The sequence below is a fragment of the Kogia breviceps genome, chromosome 7 (genome assembly GCF_026419965.1).
Source record: "Kogia breviceps isolate mKogBre1 chromosome 7, mKogBre1 haplotype 1, whole genome shotgun sequence".
Taxonomy (NCBI): domain Eukaryota; kingdom Metazoa; phylum Chordata; class Mammalia; order Artiodactyla; family Physeteridae; genus Kogia; species Kogia breviceps.
Window position 1 is genome coordinate 65038234 of NC_081316.1, and position 14661 is coordinate 65052894.

At 44.9% G+C, this 14661-nt stretch overlaps 1 protein-coding gene across 2 annotated transcripts in view; it reads left to right on the forward strand.

The window, feature by feature from the left end:
• The window catches only part of MAP6 (microtubule associated protein 6), an 88778-nt gene that overhangs the window by 24410 nt on the left and 49707 nt on the right, over nt 1-14661 (forward strand). The gene's annotated exons all lie outside the window — the stretch shown is intronic.

Sequence of the window (14661 nt, forward strand, 5' to 3'; positions counted from 1 at the left end):
AAAGAAAGAAATAAGCTTATAGCCATGTGCCTCTAAGAATAAGAATTCCTGTTTTCCAGTGTGTTGAAAACGTAAACTATAATATATAGAATCAGAAGCTACTTAGGAGAGGAGCTGCTTTGCAAATCATCCGTCCGTCCATCCATCCACTCATTTCTGGATGCTTAAAGCCAGATGACCTGGGTTCTGATCCTGGCTCTGCTCCTTAACCTTGGACATGCTTTTTGACTTCACTAGACCTCACATTCTTCATCTATAAAATGAGAATAATCATAACAGCACCTACTTCATGGGGTGGGGATTAAATGAGTTAATGCATGTAAAGCACTTAGAGAAGCACCTGGCACATAACATATGCAGGAAATGTCAGGTTTTATTATTATTACTTGGTTCTGCATACAGTCAAAGGCCTACTCTGAGCTCCATCTCTAGGACCGCCAGGAGGGACATGTGAGACGTGTGGAAATTGCTGCAGGTGCACAGAATTGGCTGGTTCTATCAAGTGTGAGTTTCAAGAAAGATTTGATAGATGAAGTCAGATTTGCCTTCAGCACCTACCAGTGTCCTCCTTTGTGCCAAGAACCTTATTAATCAGTGGGTTTGTGAAGATAGAAAGTTCGAGGTCCCTGCTGTCAAGGAGTCTTCATTCTGGGTGAAGAAACAAATATGTAAATCAGGGATTTTATAGACCGTGCGCTCATAAGTATTTAAAAAAAGGCAAGATTGGGCTGCTGTAAGAAAACAGAGCAGGGGCATCTGCAGTGTTGTGTTGGAAAATGGTTAACAACCAGGTCCCCAAGGAAAAAAATACATTCTCTATTATTAACATAAAGGATGTGAACACACTTGACAAATAATAATAAAACACACACTATTTTTACTAAAAACTCCAAACACCTATAACTTCAGTATGATTTTATATTTCTTAGCAAAAATCCACCATCAGTTTTTACAATTCCACCACCAACCATTAGGTCACAGACCAGACTGACTATGTACTTCATCACTATCTGACTTTACAAAGAAGGCACTGATGTCACAGACACACGAGTGTAGGTCTGGCAAATGTTGTTTGCTACTCTTGTTTGTATTAAGGAGGAGGTGAAAGGGAAGCAATGAAGATGCAAAGACATGTCAGAACTTCACTCATTAGTCAGTGCTGTGAGCGTCTTTGCTCAGATAATAATTTTGGATACTGGAAAAATATTTCCTCAGTTTTTTGTGCTGTTCACAATGGAACAGCCACAGATATAGCACACTTTTAAGTTTAATCTGCTTTATTAACATTTACCCTATGACTTCCTTAAGTCTGGACAATTAACAAAACAAGAAAGCTAGTGCTGATTTGTAGCATTTGCTGATTTCCATGGTGTCAACATCCCACCACATCCCACCACGGCTAATTTCAGGCTGCCCACCTGACATCACCCACTACAGGGTGGGCAGGAGCACACCGGTATGTAGCCTTTCCATCCAATGCATACAGTAGATCTAAGTCATCCCCATAGCATAGATAACAGTAAAATCATTAGAAAGTTGTACGTTTTGAGCATTTGTTACCATTATTTTTAATATAATTTATTTAATCATATGTTTATATAATTACATTTCTATAATGGCTGTGCTTAACAACTAGCTCAGAAAATCTAGCAGTTGGCTCCCTCCAGATAGTGTGAGCTGGCTGGAGCACATCACTGACATCGGAAATAGATGTGGAAATCAGAGAAAGCTTCTGAAGGACTGATGTTTGAGCAGGGTTCTGAGGGTTGCATAGAAGTCTGCTGGGTAGAGGGAGGCATCTCAGGCAGAGGGAACAGAATGAGGGAAGCTCATTCCCAGGCTTCTGAGGAACAGGTTGGGAAGTAGGAGAAGACCAGAGAAGAAAAGCAGAGGTAATTCATGAAGGGTCTTGTGGACCCCTTATCCCCAGAATTCTAGGGAACCATTGAAGAATAGTAAACGAGAGAGTGAGTGACTGGATTTGCATTCTCAGGAGACCTGTCTGGGAGCTGTGTGGTGAGAGGTTTGGGAGAGGACCAAGGCTGGATGCAGGGTTTGCCATGATGCTGTGGTGCAGTCAGCAAGGTGCCAGGTAATGGAGGTCACGTAGTAAGGGAAGTGCACCCCAAACAGCATGTGCAAAGGCTTGAGGTGTGAGAAACCAAGCACAGGAAATGGGATAGTATGGGAGGCCTGGGCACAGACTTCCTGCTAGGGAATAGCAGGGATGTGACTGGAAACTTGGGCAGTGTTGGCACAGTGCCAAGGACTCTAGTGTCAGTGGATGTGTTGGATATAGTCCTGCTCTTGGTCTGCCCTGGCAGGAAGTGGGGTCAGTATTCTGCACTCTCTCTGAACCATGCTACTGAATAATTGCTAAGGCCAGTGGTTTACCTAATTGGGCTGTTGGCAGGTAAGTGCTGCATGCACCAGCTTCTGGAAGACTGACCGTTTAGTTTCTTGTTATTCAAAGTGTGTTCCAATGACTTGCAGCATCAGCCTCACCTGGAAGCTAATCAGAAATGCAGAAATTCAGGGACCACCTTGGACATCCTGAGTCAGACAGCATTTTAACAGACCCCATGGGTACTCTAAAGTCTGAGCATCCCTGAGCTAGGGCAGGCTTTCTCTCAAGTGGTACAGACCACCTGCATTGGAATCACTTGGGCCCCCTCCCAGACTCCTGGGTCCTACGCCTGACCTTCTGAATCTGAATTTCTAAGTTTGGGCCCAGGAACCTGAAATTTCAGTATGCTTCTGAGATTATTCTTAGGCATGTCAACAGTCACATTAATCCCCAAAAGACTTGGTCCAAACAGTCATGTTTGAATTGGGTCAGAAAACTGAACTGCTTAAATTGTTTTGGTAAATTATTTCTTTTGCTTCATATGCAAAGCACTTCACAGGTCAACGACTGGCAGATGGTTGGTGCTCAGTAAATGTTAGCATTGTTGTTGTAGTATTTGTGATACTTAAAACATCATGAGTTCCTTGTCAAGGCCAGAACCAAGCAGGATCTAGGGAAAGACGTGTGTGTGTGTGTGCGTGTGTGTGTGTGTGTGTGTGTCCGTGTGCAGTGCCTTGGGAGGGGGGGAACAGAAGGATGCAGGGTGCTGGATAACTCCCCTGTCCCCCAGTCTGTGCCCCACCCAGAGCCGGCGACCATCTGCTCTGAGCAGCCGCCTGTCTGGGAGTTGAGGGTATCCATGGGAACCAGTATGGAGGTTGCCAGGAGGGCTCCAGGGCTACCAGCCAGAGGGGAGAGTGGAAATCAAGTGGAACTGAAAGTGACAGACTCATGTGTGTTCAATGGAGTGGGAAGCCGTCAGCTGTGAGAGCAAGGGTGAGGCGTGAGCATAACCAGCCCAGCATCTGGCCCCGGAAGGAAACCTCCAGACAGTGCTGTGACTTGCACAGCTGCGCCAAGGAGGATCTCTTGAGGCAATTTGAATGTTAGCATTTCTCTCCCTCTCTCTTCCTCCCTCCCTCCTTCCTTCTTTCCCTCCCTCCTTTAATAGGAAATTTAGTTTTGTTTTTAAAAAAAGTACAACTTAGTAGAAAAGTAAAACATGAAATTTTTAATTGCCTCAAATCCCACCACTCATAATCGGGTGCTTTAATTTTGGTGTTAGTTTGCCTTTTTCTCTATGCATATTTTTGTAAGGTTGAAATCATGCATTTTCAGTTCTGTATTCTGCTTTCTTAAAGGTTCTTTTGAGTCAGGCATTAGCTTCAAGAAAACAAAACAAAACAAAACAAAACCTGGGATGTGTAGTAAAATGCCCCCCTGCATTCTCATTGCAGATCTGCCAGGTTGAAAATGAATGGCTGAGGCCAAAAGGACAAACTGATGCAAAATGGATATTCCTAAGTGATTTCTATTGTGCCATCTGAGCCAGTGGTGCCCATTTTAGTACTTTCACCAGTTTTTGAATTGGGCATTTCTTGTGTATTTAAGCAACTTTGATAAAGCTTGTGCATAAAGAAAAGCAACTTCCAAAGGGAGAAGAGAATGGAGATTGTTTTGCTGAGATATTTTTGAAAAGAGCATTGAGATTTAAATGCTGTATGGAACATAGAATGTGGCGTAGTGGGTAAGAATTGTTTATCTGGATCATTTCTCCTGAATTTCCTGATACAACCAAGCCCAATCATTCCTGTTACCCCAGGAGCACTTACACCACATGGCGGGTGCTGCGTCCTCAAGTGACCAGTCATATTTGAGGGAAAGTGGCATCACCAACTGAAATATGCAAACTGCTGGTGAGACCAAGATGCCATTTGAAACAGAGTGTTTCTCAGATTAATTCGTTGTTGACACCAGCTCTCTTCTCACGGGTTCACTCAGTTCTGTATGACCTTGAGCAAGACACTCTACAGGGGTGATAGAAGCCACCATGAGAGCTGTAATAAGGGCTATCGGTGATGAGTGAGGAGAGTGTGATCAAATAAGGGCTAATAAGGGCTACCTTAGTATCCTCAAATTTTCCTGAAGCATTAAACTCCTTATTTACATCATTTAAATGACTGCACACTATTCCATCACGTGGGCATCGTACCTTTTATTTAACCATTCTTCTATTACTGCACATTTCACCTGCTTTCACTTTTTTACCACTGTTAATTCAAAACATCATGATGGACGTCATTTTCCCTGCTGCACCTCTTCTATCCCTCCCTCCCTCCCTTCCTTCCTACTTTCCTTCCTTCCTTTCTTCTTTCTTTCAGAAGAACTACATTTCAAGGCCTTAATTTTTATCCACTGGCAGCTTGGTGACTGGAAGTAGTTTTAAAAGTAATTTGTTTGAACTCCCATTTTACACATGTGGCAGCTGAGGCTGACATCTGGGTTTGTGATTCGCCCAGTGACACACACACATGGGTTCAGAGTAGGGAATCAAATCTAAGTCTTTTTGGACTCCTGGTCCAGTGCTCTCTTTTCTCTCACCAAGCAACCTGCAGCTCCATCTTTTTATTTTGCTTGCTCACATATTTCTCATCCCATTGCACAGAAGTACTCCCAACTTAGCCCACTGGAGACTATAAAATAGCTGAGTTTATTTTATTGGATATGTTTCTGTCCTTTTAAATATTTCTGTCCTTTTATATGTTTATTAATGAATCAAAACTGTCTGTTTTCATGGCAAACTAGAAAGCAGGAAATGTGTCTTTTTCAACTCAGTGTCAGTAAATACTGTCCTTGCATGATAGAAGGGAGCCTGTGATAATGTTACCAAACTAGGTTTATTTTCCCCTATGCTCAGCAAGCCAAAACACTGAGACATCAAGGTTTGCTGCAAAGAGAGGGTTTATTCACAAGGCAGTGAAACGAAGAGACGGGAGAAAACTCTCAAATCTGACTCCCCAAAGGCAAGGGGCTCAGAGTATTTATGGGGTAAAGAATAATGAAGCAGGGCGGTCTGAGGCTTGGGGAGCAGGGGAAAGGTGATTGGGAAAAGGTGCGACAACTGTCTTCTGAGCTGGCGAAACTAAGCTTCAGCCCTGTGCACATTCAAAAGGTTACCGAGTGGAGAGTGGACATTCACACATGCTCAGTTGAATGGTCAGTGGTCCTATCCAGCCTTAATCAACTCAGCTCGAAAAAGACACAGGTGACTCCAAGTTCCTGGAAAACAACTCAGGCAAACATCTTATTGTTTAGGCTAAGTGCTGCTTGGAGGAATTCCCTGCTGGTGCAGTGGTTAAGAATCCACCTGCCAATGCAGGGGACGCGGGTTCGAGCCCTGGTCCGGGAAGATCCCACATGCTGCGGAGCAACTAAGCCCGTGCGCCACAACTACTGAGCCTGCACTCTAGAGCCCATGAGCCACAACGACTGAGCCCACGTGCCACAACTACGGAAGCCCGTGTGCCTGGAGCCTGTGCTCTGCAACAGAGAAGCCACCACGATGAGAAGCCCACGCACCACAACGAACCGTAGCCCCTGCTCGACACAACTAGAGAAAGCCCATGCGCAGCAACAAGACCTAATGCAGCCATAAATAAATAAAATGACCTTGATTAGTGAAGGCAGATGAAATGGATTTGACCCACAATTTCAATAACCCAACCATCATGTGACCATATGGTGTTCACTTGTACACTCCTGCTTGAGAGAAACAATGTAAGACTGGGAGTAGCTTCCAATTTTACTTAAAATTCTAACCCCCAAAATGAACAAAGTCACTGAAGCTTCATTTAAGCTTCTTGATTAAATTTTAGAATCAATTCAACAAATATATTTTGAACACCCATAGTGAACAAGACACTGAGTTAGTCTAATAGCTGTTCGGAGAGAGACAGAATTTGTCCTCAAGTTGCTTCTAGTTTACTATGGGGCACTGCTAGAAAATGTAGGCTTTATTGTTGTCCAGGTGTGATAAGCCAACACATCAGGAGAGGACTGCCATTGAAAAGACAGACAGCTCGTTCTCAGAGGAGGGGCAGACCACACATGCACTGCAGGGCCACGTGGGGAGGCACGGGGGTTGGTCAGGAGGCAGGAGTGAGGGAAAGCTTGGGCAGGAGGCTTTGTTGTGGGTTTCACAAGTAGAAATGGGTGAGGCAGAGTAAGCAGACTGAGCAGGGTCAGGATTGGATAGTTTCAGTAATTCCAGTGGCTCTGGGGCGTAGAGGTGGTCCATGGTTATCTGGTGCCTTGGCCCTGCGGTAGTTAGGGCAGGAGGGTAGTGGCCCAGTAATGAGAGCCCAGTAAAGGAGGTGGTAGGGGTGAGCACTGGATTTGGGGGGTTTGCATGTGAAAGGCCCGTCTGCTCTCTAGGAACAGACAGCCCTGGGGTGGAGGTGGGAACAGTCTCCCCAGGGTCAGCAAGTCCCCAGATACCAAAACACCAGAATAAAAAGACATGCTTAATGCAGAGACAGGGCAGGTGCCTATTCTAGCATTGTATCGTACAAGGAAGAAAGCCGGAAGCACACTTGGTGTGTTAAGAGGAAAAGATTATTTCAAGAATACCTGTTCTGACAAAGGCTAATGGAAGAAATGGCTCTTCAGCAGGGCAGGGTGAGGGGAGAGAATCCCAGCTCTGCATTCATTGGCCAGTTGCCCACCCTGGGCAAATCACTTAAACCCTCTGACCAAAGTTTATATCTTGTGTATATCTGTGTATATTCTGTTTATATCAAAGTTGTGCAGAACACGTGAATACCTCAGTTGTTTCTCTCCCTGTGACCTGCATCTGAGCTGCATGGTGGGCTTCCCTGGTGGCGCAGTGGTTAAGAATCCGCCTGCCAATGCAGGGGACACGGATTCGAGCCCTGGTCCAAGAAGATTCCACATGCCACAGAGCAACTAAGCCCATGTGCCACAACTACTGAGCCTGCGGTCTAGAGCCCTCGAGCCACAAGTACTGAAACCCGTGCGCCTAGAGCCTGTGCTCTGCAACCAGAGAAGCCACCGCAATGAGAAGCCCGCGCATGGCAATGAAGAGTAGCCCCCGCTCACAGCAACTAGAGAAAAAGCCTGCGCGCAGCAGTGAAGACCCAACACAGCCAAAAAAAAAAAAAAAAAAAAAATTAAAAAAAAGAAAGAACTGCATGGAGGATCTGTTTAAAATGCAGCTTCCTGGGACTCAGAATCAGACTATGAGGATGGGGCCCAGGAGTCTGCATGTTAAAAAGCCCCTCATTCCCACCCTAGCTGATCCTCAGGAACACTGAAGTTGGAGACCAGCCTAGGGAAAACAAGCTAGGTGCATTCTAGAATCTAAAGAGTAAAATACTATACATGTGTAAAGAAATCTTAGGTACTTATTCCAACCATTACCTTTGCTGTGCTGCAGTATCTTCTACATGTCAGCTCTTAAACAAGAATTATGTTTGGGTTGCCTGCCTCATGTAGCATCTGCTGAGCTAGGTGTTAAACACAGGACAACAGAGATACAGCCCCGGCCCTGCCTCCTCTGCCCTGGCTGTCTGAGGCTGGCTGCCGGGGAAGGCTGATGCTACAGATGCTCTGATGGCCTCAGGAGGGAACACAGCCAGGGAACCAAGTCCCCTCAGAAGGCCAGCAGGCTCCACGCCCAGCTTGGCCTCCAGTGCAGCCGTGTGATCTTTCGGATTCCATGTTTATCCCCGGTATTTCTATTTTTAGCTCAGATTTTTAAAAAAAATATGAATTGACAAACTAACTGAAAGTGATTGGGGCACTTTCAAGGGAAAATACGTGGGTAAGAATTATGAATAATGCTGAGTCCTCTGGCCTTGCCTAACTGGGGTCTCGGCAGATGGTGCTGTGGCAACCAGTGGTAACTGGGCAGGTTGAGAGGAAGGCTTAGTAAGCCGCGCTAGTTTGGCCTTGGGGTCACTGTGTTAATCCTCCCAGAAGACCTCCGAGGTGCATTTCCCCCTGTGTCTCTAGTACAGCGAGGCTCGGGCGGATTCAGGTGCTTGTGCAGGATTCATGGAAGGAAGGGGTGGAGAGGATTCCAGGCAGCTGTTTGATTACAGAGGCCCCTTGCTTTCCCAGCCAGGCTGCCTCACGAAGATACCGGAACCCCGGGGGCTGGGGTTAAAAGGCATGCTTCTAACTAATTACTTTACAAAACCCTGGTGATGTATCTCTCACTTTATGAACTGAAAAACTTTCAGTTACTGCCTTTCACAGAAACCATGCGTATCAGATCTCTGACAGAACAACCCAAACCCTGGCTGCTGCTTTTCTGCGTTTTCCTTCCACTCCCCTAGTAATCATGCAGTAATTATCATGTTGGTAATTACCTCATTAGTAATTTGGTGTGAGAAAGCTCTGGGAAAGAATAATAAAAGGGGTGTCTCTTTATAGCAAAAAGATTACAAATGACAATTGCAGTTTTCATAGCCCTTAAACCCTCACTAAAAGAAAAGGGAGAATTTTTCCTGCACAATGTTTTGAAAAGTGTCAGCATATCTTTTTTTTTTTTTAAACATCTTTATTTGAGTATAACTGTTTTACAATAGCGTGTTAGTTTCTCCTTTACAACAAAGTGAATCAGTTATACATATACATATGTTCCCATATCTCTTCCCTCTTGCATCACCCTCCCTCCCAACCTCCCTATCCCACCCCTCTAGGTGGTCACAAAGCACAGAGGTGAACTCCCTGTGCTATGCAGCAGCTTCCCACTAGCTATCTAATTTACATTTGGTAGTGCGTATATGTCCCTGCCACTCTCTCACATCGTCACAGCTTACCCTTCCCCCTCTGGATATGAGGAGCATATCTCTTAATCAATACATGTTTCTCTAAGTCATCCTTGTGCTCCGAAGAGCCCATTCCTAAGTGAGTGAAGGCCCTCTGAAAGTTCTAGAAAAGAAGAGCAGCAGCAACAATGATGAGCAGCCTCACATGCCCCACTGCCCCTCGTAAAACTGAGAAAGACACACCCGGCAAGAAAACTAGTATCCTGGTCATTGGTCTCCGGCGCCAGCCCCTCAAAGTCCATTCTGCTGAAACCAGGTCGGAAGCCCCTGGAGGCCAATCCTCTGTCCTGCCTGGACCTACCCGGCATGGCTTGTGGCCTGAGGAGTGGAGGAACGTGAGTGGGCTCTCAGCACAGCAGGGCTGGCTCCCCACCGTCTGGTCATTGACTGCCATGTGCCCCCGTGCTCTCTACCCTCAGGTCTCTGACCACAGGGGTCTTTGTGAATTTGCTTTCACCATTTTGACCTTGAAAAGCCCTATGTTCTGCATCTTTGGTGAATTCTTTTGTGTGTGAGTGTGTGTGTGTGTGTGTGTGTGTGTGTGTGTGTGTGTGTGTTATGCGGGCCTCTCACTGTTGTGGCCTCTCCCGTTGCGGAGCACAGGCTCTGGACGCGCAGGCTCAGCGGCCATAGCTCACGGGCCCAGCCGCTCCGCGGCATGTGGGATCTTCCCAGACCGGGGCACGAACCCGTGTCCCCTGCATCGGCAGGTGGACTCTCAACCACTGTGCCACCAGGGAAGCCCCCATATCTCTTGTAGCTTTTAATGACAACATATATTAGCAACTTTAAAATAATCAGTCTATTCTCGTGGGGGAAAAAAAAAAAAAACGGACTAGGACTTGAGAGACTTGAGTGCTGGTTCCCTCTCTGCCACTAGTTTTGTTTTTTGTTTTTTTTTTTTAAATTTATTTTATTTATTTATTTTTGGCTGCATTGGGTCTTCGTTGCTGTGTGTGGGTTTCTCTAGTTGTGACAAGCAGGGGCCGCTCTTAGTTGCGGTGCGCAGGCTTCCCATTACAGTGGCTTCTCCTGCTGTGCAGCACGGGCTCTAGGCACGCAGAGCTCAGTAGTTGTGGCTCGTGGGCTCCAGAGCGCAGGCTCAGTAGTTATGGCACACGGGCCTAGTTGCTACGCGGCATGTGGGATCTTCCCAGACCAGAGCTCAAACCCGTGTCCCCTGCATTGGCAGGCAGATTCTTAACCACTGCACCACCAGGGAAGCCCCTCTGCCACTAGTTTTTATGTGACTCCATGGAGTTACTTCCCCTCTCTCCACTTCATTTTCCCAATTTGTAAAATTAATATACTGAATTAAATCATCTCCAGAATCTACCAGCTCTAAAATTCCACCACATTTCCCCAGTCTTAACTCTCCTGATTGGTTCTAGTTTCTTCTTTCTACTCTTTCCTAGTCCAGAAGATCTCTATTCTTTATCTGAAAATTTGTTATGTATACCCCTGAGGTCCTTATGTCTTTTTTGAATAGTAGACAGTTAGAAAAGAGTAGAGTATAGAATAGTAAAAGGCAGAAATGATGGTAACTGAAGCATATTTATTCTGTGAGAAAGGAAGGAAGAAGAGAGATAAATATACTGACTTACTTCCAAGAATTGGGGGAGAAGATAAAGTTCATGGGGCCTGCTTTACTTGTTACTGTCTGTTTTTGAGAGTCATTCCTTTACACACTTTCGCACAACAATTACAGAGAATTACACATTGACTCTTCCCTCTGGCAAATTATAATCCCAGATAGCTGGATATGGAAAGACCAGAAGAATATGTGAAGGAGATCTTGCCCACCTAACTTGGTGTCCTTGGGCAAATGCCCAGAATTGGAGTGGATGAGAACACAGAGGAGCCTGCCCAGTTTCAGTCCACCACTCACTTTCTAGGTGACCTTGGGTAAGGCACCCCTTACACCTCATTTTCTTGGAAATAGAATAGAGTTAATAGGGTTGAAGTGAGAATTCAATAAAAAGGCTCAGTGAAGTAAAGTAACATGCCTCCAAGGTCACAGAACTAATCATTTGGACCCCAGAGCTCTCATAGGAAGTGGATGTAAAAGGAATCAAGAGACTCATAGTTTTAGACTATCTGTTGATTAACAGATTTAAAGTAAGAAATGTCTACATGGTGCCCGCAGACGTAATTTCACCATCGCTGGAGATTTACTCACTCACACACTTGGTGTCCATTGCCGCAAAATATGCCAGAAGTGCCTTGGCAGGTGGTATTTGCTGGATGGAATTGTATGATCCCATCTAAGTAACATAATTGGATACTCAGTGCCTATCTCCTGGGACAGCAGAAATGATCACTTTACATTGATATGCTTTTAGATCTGACCTTGGTATTCCTTCCTGTCTCCCCCTAAATATATCAAAGCACCAAGGATATAAGTGTTTTCTCCTTCAGTTGAGTTTCGCTGCTCTCATGCTGAGGTTTGTGTTCAGAAGCAAGTCTATGATCTTCTGGTCACCAGCCTTTGAGTCTGCCTCTTTTTCCCCCTTTTCATGTTTGAGTTTTGTTAGCTCAGAGAGCCACCTGACAGTCATCCATCGTCAGAGTGATGAAAGTGCACCTGTGCCGTGTCCTGCTGGCTCTGTGTTAAATGATCTCATCTGGAGGAGGGGCAGGGAAGGGGGTTAGCAAAGGGCGAAGGTCAGGTAAGAAAATACTTTTGCTGTATTTCATTAAATCATCACACTATCAGAGCAAGGTAGATGACATTACCACCGTTTTACAGATGAGGAAACTGAGGCTTAGAAAGGGCAGGTGACTTTCTTGGTTACACAGCTGGTCAATGGCATGTTTGGGATTCAAACCCAAGCTCTTTCTGATAGGCCAGGCTTTGTTGGAAGTGAAAGGAGATTGTGAAAGAGTGACCCCAAATACTTGGATATGGCCTACAAGCCTGCCAACAATTAACTTTTTACCCAGGTGCAACCCTCTTGGAGGTAATTCAGCTGGTACTTAAACTAGTCACACTGGCCCCTTAGCATGTGCCTTGAGCCTAGGGCTATGCCCGGCACTTTCCAGACATGGTTTCTTTATTCATCACCTTCCATCCAACGGTCATGGTAACTTTAAAGTGATGTTTCCTAAAATGAGTTCCTCTGACCAGCTGTATTAGAATCACCCAAGGAGCCTGTTAAAATACAGATTCCAAGACTTTATCCCAGGGGTGCGAACAGTGGAATTTTCACTATTAAATTCTCTTGTAATGTTTGCCACTCAAAGTTGGAGGACAGTTGTTTTTAAAAGGTAATAAATTCTTGAGTTTAATGCAACACTGAAAATCACTACTTTTTTTGAAGGCTTTCTGAGCTAAGCATTTTGTATTTGAAGTGCAGTTATAGGTTCTTCTAGTGAACAGTGAGTGAGTTTAGGAAAGAGAAAGGAGGAAGCTGAAACTCAGTACAGGCTGAGGCAAGTGAATATTTCTGGGCAGTCAGAGAAATTTGAGGGAGCTTATTTTTAGGACTGATTGTAGGTCACAACTATAAAATTCAAGTCGTGGTATAAATAGTTTGGAAAATGGCCTCCATTCTGCACTTGTGTAATATTCTATGATGTATCAAGTAGCCTCTTACATATTTAAGTAAAATACTTATAATAAATTTTATAAGATGCAAAATTATAGAAACAGATTCATTTCTTCAATATCCCTTTTTTTTAACTGAAGGACTTGGTTGTATGAGTGTTTTTGTTTGTTTGTTTTGTTTTTAAGGAGATGTTGGGGGTAGGAGTTTATTTATTTATTTTTGCGTGTTAGGTCTTCGTTTCTGTGTGAGGGCTTTCTCTAGTTGTGACAAGCAGGGGCCACTCTTCATCGCGGTGCACGGGCCTCTCACTATCGCGGCCTCTCTTGTTGCGGAGCACAGGCTCCAGACGCACAGGCTCAGTAGTTGTGGCTCACGGGCCTAGTTGCTCCACGGCATGTGGGATCCTCCCAGACCAGAGCTCGAACCCATGTCCCCTGCATTAGCAGGCGGACTCTCAACCACTGCGCCACCAGGGAAGCCCCAAATATCCCTTTTTTAAGTTAAAAAGTTTTTATAGAGGTATAGTTGATGTACAATATTATATGTTTCAGGTGTACAACATAGTGATTCTCAATTTTTAAAGACTGTACTGCATTCATAGTTATTATGAAATATTGGCTGTATTCCTTGTGCTGTACAATATACCCTTGTAGCTTGTTTTTTATTTATTTATTTATTTATTTATTTTGTGGTACGCAGGCCTCTCACTGTTGTGGCCTCTCCCGTTGCAGAGCGCAGGCTCCGGACACGGAGGCTCAGCAGCCATGGCTCACGGGCCCAGCCGCTCTGCGGCATGTGGGATCTTCCCGGACCGGGGCACGAACCCGTGTCCCCTGCATCGGCAGGCGGACACTCAACCACTGTGCCACCAGGGAAGCCGCTTGTTTATTTTATACATAGTAGCTTGTACCTCTTAATCCCCTGCCCCTCTTTTGCCCCTCCCTCTTCTGTCTCCCCACTAGTTTTTCCTGTTTTTCAATATCCTTTAATGAATATCAATTCTGTGCCAGGTGCAATGGGTTACCAAAAATAAATAAATAAATAAGCTGATGAATTCTACCAAATGTTCAAAAAGAATTAATACCAATCCTTCACAAACTCGTCCAAAAAATAGTAGAGGAAAGAGCGCTTCACAATTCATTCTATAAAGCCAGTGTTACCTGTTACCAAAACCAGACAAAGGCATGAGATTCACCTGCAAAGGTGGGAGGTGTGAGCCCGAGTCACCTGCTCGTTCTCTGACTCTGGCAGGCAGATTTCAGGGAGAAGGTGAGACAGAAAGATCAGCTGTGATGAAAACAATGACAAGACGGTGGTAGTGATTATAATTACAACAGGGCGGGCACACTCACACACACACACACAGACCGAAATTCAGCTATGTGTTTTTGTGAGACATCTTCTCTAAGGTAGATCCTGATCTTTGCCTTTCTCTAGATAGCTCCTTTCTGTGGATAATTTTAATGTATTAACAGAAGATATTAAAATTAAATATTTATCTTATGAGCAAGAATTGGGGGACTCTTGCTCCTGTGTCAGCGAGATTTACTCTCCCTGACTTCTCTTCTCCCCCCTCAGCCATCGTTCCCCTCCTATTCTCTCCTGTCCTATAATAAGAGCTCGCTCCATAGAACCCCAGCACACCCCTGTCAGTATAGCTCCAGCCTTGTTTCACAACTTGAATGCAGATCCAGATCCAAATCCAGCCTCTCTCATTGTTTTACTTGGTTATGACTCCTGCCATTTATGGTAATCCTTTGACAGCCAGTCAGATGATGGCGTCTTCAGAATAAACTGTTTCCTTTCCAATCCCTTTGGTCTCAAAATTTTAAAATACATTGGAGTCACTTAGTATTTAGACCAAAGCCTTTTATCCTTTGTAGTGAAGTCTTTATTGAGTGAGAGCAGAACT